Source organism: Microcaecilia unicolor, chromosome 3 (assembly GCF_901765095.1).
Source record: "Microcaecilia unicolor chromosome 3, aMicUni1.1, whole genome shotgun sequence".
In the NCBI taxonomy this organism is placed as follows: Eukaryota; Metazoa; Chordata; class Amphibia; order Gymnophiona; family Siphonopidae; genus Microcaecilia; species Microcaecilia unicolor.
In genome coordinates, this window is record NC_044033.1 from 192,604,203 (window position 1) to 192,612,714 (window position 8,512).

At 41.4% G+C, this 8,512-nt stretch overlaps 1 protein-coding gene across 2 annotated transcripts in view; it reads right to left on the reverse strand.

Moving 5' to 3' along the window:
- The window catches only part of ACVRL1 (activin A receptor like type 1), a 173,453-nt gene extending 165,707 nt beyond the window's left edge, over nucleotides 1-7,746 (reverse strand). For both annotated transcript variants that reach the window (XM_030196861.1, XM_030196859.1), the window contains exon 1: nucleotides 7,557-7,746. The gene's annotated coding sequence lies outside the window, so the exon portion shown is untranslated. The remainder of the gene's footprint in view (nucleotides 1-7,556) is intronic.
- Nucleotides 7,747-8,512: the final 766 nt, after the last annotated feature.

Sequence of the window (8,512 nt, forward strand, 5' to 3'; positions counted from 1 at the left end):
TATTGTGCTGCAAATGGTCACATCGTCACTGTAACGGTCAGTTTATAATAGACTTTACTGTTGCTTTCAACTGCAGACATAGTGATAACAAAGAGTTAACCAACCCCCCCCCCCCCCCCCAAATAACACACTTCCCTTAAAATAGGAATACCAATCCCATCAACCAAAAAATGTTCTGGAAAGGAAACATCTAGTTAAAAGTAACATTTTTGTTTTGGCCATAATCAGTCAAAATCTGTTAATTGACATCTAGGATTTGATTTATGTGCGGCAAACCATCAAAATTCTGTTGCAGCTGAAACAGACGTCTCTATAGGAAAGAAAAATTGAAGATCGCTTGCCTACTACCTGTAGCTCACACCCAAACAAGAAAGCAACCTACAAATGGGAATCATGAAAATAGCAAAAAAAAAAAAAGCAAATTAGGCTGAGCCTTATGGAAACCCTGAGGATGTTTTTATCCAAGTGGAGTGATCAGAGCCTTGCTGAACCAGAAACTGTCTATGAGTTAAAACCAAGCCGGAACTCTCCCAATAATGCCAAATGATCTCATACTGAAAGCAATAGTGAAGTCTAACGTTACCATAAAATATTGAACCCCATGATCAAACTTGCCTTAATTACATCAAAAACTGATATGAACACAGTTTCAATACTATGTTTTGTCAAAAACTAAACTGAAAACTATCTAAAATTCCATTCATATCTATGAAATTTTGTAATTGCTTCTAAACTAACGTCTCAAAGACTGGCTAAAAACGACAGATATTGGGTAATAATTATTTGGTAAACGAATGTCTAACATTTTTTTAGTAAAGGCTGAACTGTAGCTTGCTTAAGCACAGACGGAAAAGTATCTTCAGCAAATGATTTATTGACTAATAGTGAAACTGGCCCAGCAAGTTTATCTTTTAGTGATTTGAACAAGAGGAATTGTTTAGTGAGCCAAACTGCCCTTGAACATGTTGTAGTAATACCAGAGAAAATTTGACCCAATAGTTTCAGAGACTTGCTATTTTTCTGCATGAGCTAAAGCAATAGCGTTAAAAAATGTCACAATATTAGAGAGGAATGCAACAGCAAAATGTTGACAGGTAATTGGAGAAGGCAGAGTATGTTTTGAGCAAAACTTATTGGAAGCTAATTCTTTTAACTAAAGAAAAATGTTCCCTGGAGCTAGAGGGAGTAGACTGAATCAACCGATTAAAGTGATTTTTCTTAGCTAGAAGTGTAGCTATCTAATATTTTTCCATGCAAGTTTGATAGGCAGCAATATTTTGTATAGTCAGATTTTCTTCTGTAATCCTATATAATAATTCTCACCACCAACGTTCTAATCGGGAACTGCCTGTGTCCGTGCCTCCTTCTTGAGCTAGGCTCCTAGCCAGGCTGACGTCACTAACAGCTGATTCCAAGTGGCAGGGAGAAGAGCAAGTGGCAGGGAGCGGAGCATCAAACAACGACCCTCCTCTCCCCTGCCCCCCCTCCAGTCACCCATGTCCTGCGAGTCCGACCCTCCCCTCCCCCCCTGCAGCCACCCATGTCCAGCTGCCAACCTCCTCTCCCCCTGCCCCCCTCCCTGCAGCCACCCATGTCCAGCGACCTTCCTCCCCCCCTCCAGCCACCCATGTTCAGCGACCCTGATCTCTCACCTGCCCCTCCTTCATCCACCCATGTTGTGTAACGAATTCTTCGGGGCAGGCAGGAAAGATCTCCGGTCCTGCCTGCCCGCTGCTGGAGCTGGCGCTCCCCCGCTACCGGATCGCTGTTCAAAATGGCCGCCAATACTTGCAACGGCAGCCTCCAAGACTTCAGCAGAAGTCTCGCGAGACCGCCATTGGAAGTCTTGGCAGCCATTTTGAACAGCGATCTGGCAGCGGGGGAGTGTCAGCGCCAGCGCCAGCAGCGGGCAGGCAGAACAGTGGATCTTTCCTGCTTGCCCCGAAGATTTCGTTACACAACCTGGGTGGATGAAGGAGGGGCAGGTAGAAAGCAGGGTCGCTGGACATGGGTGGCTGGAGGGGGGCAGGGGGACAGGAGGGTCGCTGGACAGGGGTGGCTAGAGGGAGGGGGTGAGGGAGGTCCTAAGACCAGAAAGGTGGGGGTAGAAGGGGGGGGGGCTCAGACCATAAAGGGAGAGGGAAGGGGCCGCACACACACACACACACTCACACTCACTCACTCTCTGTCTATCACATACACTGTCTCTGACACACTATCTGTCTATCACACTCTCCATCTCTCACACACACACTCTCTCTCAAACATACACTCCAAGGAAAACCTTGCTAGCGCCCGTTTCATTTCTGACAGAAACAGGCCTTTTTTACTAGTAGTTACATTTTTTTTTAAATTTATTTCACAGTTACCTATTTATTTTAAACATTTATATACCACCTATAACCTAGGTAGTTTCCATACAAACATACAAAGTAAAATAAAAACAAAATAGGACAAACTACAATTGAGCACAATTTACAATAACACAATTCTTCAGTCCCAAAGTGCTATCAAAACCTAACTGCTCACAAGATTTCACAAAGCTGCACTACTGATTCTGGCCTATTCAATTCCTATGGGCTTCATCACATTTGCCGTGCGTGAATCACTTGCGTGGTTTTGTAAAAGGAGCCCTTAATTGTTCTGAAAACATTCTTCTTTGAGTGGCCTTCTCAGAATCAGTCCTTTTAACAGAGACATTTGGTTCAGAGAGTCAGACAGGGCCAGATTCTAGATATGGCGCCTGAAAATTCCACATAGGAAAAAAAATACACCTAGGCGTATTCTATAAAGTATGTCTATATTTTATAGAATAGACTTAAATTTCCACGCGGTATATAGAATACGCCGAGCGCCTTTCCACACGACCAAATTTAATCATGGCCATTAAACCATGTTTTACTTGGCGTAAATCCCAACACCTAAATTAGGCTTAGAGCGGGTGTAGTGTATAACAACGCACACAGATTTTAGAAACAACCACACCCCACCCATGGCCATGCCCCTTTTTCAGCTATGCAGCAGAAGCTAATTGGTTAACAAGCTAATCAGCGCTGATAATTGGATGTTAACCAATTATCACTAATTGGCATTAATTAGTATTTACATGCACTACTTGCTAAGTGTATTCTGTTACATGGTGCGTGTAAATTCTAAGTCGCATAGTTGAAAAGGGGGTGTGGCCATTGGCATGGAATGGGCGGGTCGTGGGCATATCTAAAATCTATGCACGTTGTTATAGAATACACCCGTTCCATGCTTAATTTAGGCATCAGGATTTACACCAGGTTTTACTTGGCATAATTGGCTGGGACTAAGTTTAGTTGTGTGGACCAATGCTCGGCGTATTCTATAAACCATGCGGAAATATAGGCTTATTCTATAAAGTACACTTAAATTAAGGCATACCTTATAGAATACACAACTGTAATTCATTTTGGCACCAAATCTTTAGGCGTGATATACAGAATCTAGCCCATAATGGGTGTCTTATCATTTAGCACATGCTAATCATTAGCGCATCTTAGTAAAAGGACCCTTTAATGTGTCTACAGTTTTGGGAGTGATTCTCGATTCCTCTTTGTCCTTGGAAAACCAGGTAAGCTCTCTTACTAAGAAGATCTTCTTCAGATTCTGCTCTGAATTATGTAGCCACTTTTTGGAAGAACATTTTGTCCTGTTAATGCAGATATTGAGATTATCTCAACTAGATTACTGCAATGTGTTATACCTCAGAATCTCTGTTAAACTACAAAGAGAAATTCAACTATTACAGAACACTGCTGCTCATTTCATCTTTAGGAATCATAAATTCAATCACATTATGCTTTTATTCAAAGAACTTCATTGGCTTCCGGCAGGAGCCCGAGCAGAGTTTAAGCCCTTTTGCATTATTTTAAGTTATTACAAGGTGCTATGCCAGGTTATTTGACTCGATTAAATCTTGTTCCTTTGACTAACATTTAAAGATGCTCAATACAGGAACATTTTGCAAGCTTCAGTTCCAGGCTGTGCAATTTTGGAATAACTTACCCTACTGTTTTGAATAAAAACATGTCCTATATTTCTTACTGAAAATGTCTAAAAACATATTTGTTTCAAAAATATGTGTGTAATAATAATTGCTTGTAATAATGCTCTATTTTTTTATGCTTTTGAGATCATTGATGTTTTTCTTTTTTTAATATGTAAACCACTTTAGAGACAGGAGAGGATCCGCGGGATTGGAGAAGACGAGTGGGTGTGGTCCGTCTTCATAAAAGTGGGGACAGAGAAGAAGTGGGAAACTACAGGCCAGTGGGTCTCACGTCAGTGTTAGAAAAACTAATGAAGTCGCTGCTGAAGGAAAAGATAGTTAACTTTCTAGGATTCAGTGGGCTGCAGGATCAGAGAGGCAACATGGCTTTAGCAAAGGAAAATCCTGCCAAACAAATCTGATTGATTTGTTTGACCGGGTGACCAAAGAACTGGATAAAGGACATGCGCTAGATGTAATCTACTTGGATTTCAGCAAAGCCTTTTTTTATGGTTCCTGACAGAAAACTCATGAATAAGCTGAGAGGGCTGAATTTAGGACCCAAAGTAGTGAACTAGATTGGAAACTGGTTGACCGACAGAAGGTGGTGGTAAATGGAATTTGCTTAGAAGAAAGTAGAGAGGTGTGGTAGCCGTGTTAGTCCACTCTTAAAGGTTATCAACAGAAATCAATACAGGAACGTAAGACCTTTGAAGTCAGAATGATTGAATATTTTGACACCCAACAGACAGGACTTAACAAGGATCTGGGTTTTCTAGCCCATTATAAACCATAAAGTTGTATTTCTCTGTTTATCACTCTCCTCTCAACTACCCACACCCATCCTGCTAGACTATCAATGAAATGAAATGCATACATCCTACCCACCCCCACCTTGCTAGACTGTCATTGAACTGCTTTGAAGCTTCACTTATATATACTATCAACTAACACATTTGCTTATTTACGATCTGACGAAGAAGGGCAACCTTTGAAAGCTAATCAAGAAATGTATTATGTCCAATAAAAAAGGTATCATCTTATTTTCTTTTCCATGTTTTATTTTGTTTGATTTCTATTGATAAACTTAGAAGAAAGGAAAGTGAGCAGTGGAATGCCTCAGGGGTCTGTGCTGGGGCCGGTTCTGTTTAATATATTTGTGAGAGACATTGCTGAAGGGTTAGAAGGAAACATAGGCATCGCTAAGGGGTGGCAAGTGTCACCCCAAGAATAAGCCTTCCCACCCCAGTCAGAACTCCTTTTCTTCCTATTTCTCTTCTTTTGCTGCTACGCTGTTGGTTAAAACAGTTTGAGATTTTGTCTGCAAGACAGGAAGTCAGCAATAGGCAGGCGCAGAAGCGGTGAAGGAGGAGGGGACGTACAAGCAGAATGAATGGAGTTGTTTCACAGCTCTACCTATCCCCACGTTGTAAGGTTTATGGTTGAGGGGTCCTTTTATGAAGCAGCGGCAAAACGGGGTCTACACTGGTGTCGGAGCATGTTTTTGATGCACACCGAGGCCGCCTTTCACCGCAGAGGGTAAAAGGCAGGTTTCCATTTTCTTAAAGAAATGGCCATACTTAAGGATTGTAATGTGTCTGCTTTGGGAAATGTATATCTTTTCTATTTTTATATTCTGCAGAGTTGGGGAGAAAATGCATTTGAGTTTCTCTTTTACCAGTATTGTATGGCTTATAGAGTCTGCCATTTGTGGAGGGGAGGAGGGGTCTCCATTTCAGTTTTTTTTTTTGCATGTTTTTTTGTGGTCCCCTATCTTTTATCAGGCGAGAGTCCATGTGAGTGAGGTGAAGGATCCTGCTAGCATGTAGTGTCTATATAGCAATCTCCAAAGTCCAGCTTGTTCTAGTTTCCCAGTAGCAGGTGTATTGGTGCTCTAGGGCCCAGTGTAATTTATAGCACTATCTTTTCACAGGTGAGTTAGGGTTGTTATAGTGTGTTAAGTTTGCTATGTAGGTTTTGAATGTCTTTGTGTACAGAGGCATCAGCACCTCCTTTCTCCTGCTGGTATGGGGTTTGTGTCGCAAGATGTACGAGGAGAGACTTGAGGACCTGAAGATGTATACCCTGGAGGAAAGGAGAGACAGGGGTGATATGATACAGACATTCAAATATTTGCAAAGGTATTAATCTACACAACAAGCCTTTTCCAGAGATGGGAAGGTGGTAGAACTAAAAGGCATGAATCAAGGTTGCAGGGGGGCCAACTCAGGAATAATGTCAGGAAGTACTTTTTCACGGAGACGGTGGTAGATACCTGGAATGCCCTCGCATGGGAGGTGGTAGAGATGAAAACAGTAACAGAATTTTAAAAAAATGCGTGGGATAAACACAAAGGAATCCTGTATAGAAGACAAGAAACCAAACAAGCTTAGTGGTGATTGGATGGCAACACCAGTAATTGAGAAGTAAAGCTAGTGCTGGGCAGACTTCTACGGTCTGTGCCATGATCATTGCTGGACAGATTTGGATGGGATGGGCTGGAGTGGGGCTTCGATGACAACTTCAGTGGCTGAAGAACAAGGCTAATACCAGGCAGACTTCTACAGTCTGTGCTCTGGAAGTGGTGGGTATAAATCAGGATAAAAGTATGAGTTTATCTTGTTGGGCAGATTGGTCAGCTCATGCAGGTCTTTCTCTGCCATCATCTACTATGTTACTATGCTTTAGACCTTTTCGGGAGTAAGTGGTTAATAAATACTGAGATTAGATTAGATTAGATGAGTTGACTTGCACACATTAAAAAGCTGTAGTGTGCATTGATAAAGTTATTAAACGTGATGTGTTACATGAACGAGAAAATGCCTGAAAATCAGGGAAGCCAAATGAACCACAAACAAACACACTTTCTGGCCTGTGCACATCCCTACCCCACCGCTATCCTTCAATTTCAGGAATCCCCAGCATCTGCACCAGCATCTGTGCAACTCCAACACTATCAAGCCAATCTTGCAGATTCCTTTTTTCTGCCCCTCCCCCCTTACACATAAATGTCCCTCTTTCTAGTTGACAATGAAAATAAAGGCTTGTGTGAAAGTAAAATCTTTTTTTTTTTTTAAAGATAGGCTGAGAATCTGTGCTTCAGAAGAAAGCTGTCTCCTCTGCCAGATCAGGAGGGATGGAAACAATCTGGCAGAGCAGCAAATCCTCATATGTGGCATGAAAAATAAATGTGGCAGACTCGACTGCCCTGCCCTCCCCCCTTGCCCTCTCCCCTCCCGCTCAAAATAGCCTAGCGTCTTTTTAATGGCAATAGAAGAGTCAGAAAACTAGCTGTACAATATTCTACCTTTTATATAGCTCAAGCACAGCATAGGCTACGGGGCGCTTATTACAATAACTTTTTCTCCCGAGTGTGACAGCAGATAGATGATGCGAATAAGTTCTGATTGATTTTATAAGCACCAGCAACTCACATGTTGGAGACGCAGTGAGAAAGGGACAGTAATTAGGGATAGATGACAGTGGTTACTTTTGGAAAAGCGACATTTGCAGAGCAGACAACACACGTGCACGTTTTTACCTGTGAAAGGGCTGGAGGCTGTGTGGCAAGTCTCTTATTTTTCTCCAGAAGCTTTCATGCTCCCTGGTGCTCAGTCCCAGCTTGTCTTTACTCTTCTCCTTGGGGCTTTGGTTCTGACAGAGGGTTTTACAGATCAAGTCATGGCTTTGTATTCCAGCGGGTCTAGTTTCCTTTCTCTCTCTCTCTCTAAACCAGCAGCTGAAGCATTTTTTTTTTCTGGCTAACAATCCCAGCACTTCCTGTTAGTTTTTTTTTTTTTTTTTAACTCCAGGATGCAACATATGACACAGTTCCTTTTTCAGGGTCCCATGGCCATAAATACAATGTCAAAAGCAGACAGTAGCAAGACAAAATGACACAGCTCTTCTTTTTAAAATTATTATTTATTGAATAACTTTTCATATCAACAAGGTTATCAATAGAAATCAAACAAAATAAAACATGGAAAAGAAAATAAGATGATACCTTTTTTATTGGACATAACTTAATACATTTATGTCCAATAAAAAAGATATCATCTTATTTTCTTTTCCATGTTTTATTTTGTTTGATTTCTATTGATAACCTTAAGAGTGGACTAACACGGCTACCACACTCCTCATATCAACAAGAAAATCTTGTCACAGAAATACAGTGAAAAGGAATTACCAAAATCAGAAATATTAATGAAAAATATAAAGAAGCAAAAAAAAAAACATCAGCGACACAGCTGTAAATATGGGGACGATGTAAAAGGATCCCACTGTATCCGACTTTTACCTTTTGGCGTAAATATGACCTGTGGTTGTGAGGGCAGGTTGCAGTGGAGTAAAGGGAATGAATGAGAGCTTCTGAAAACACTTAAAGGTTGGAATTCAAAAGGTTTGTCTGGTCAAGTGTTGGGGTTCCTCACTTAAACTTTGAGTTTTCCAATTCTCCCCCACTTCCACCGTCTCACCAGCTAAACTTTGTCTGAA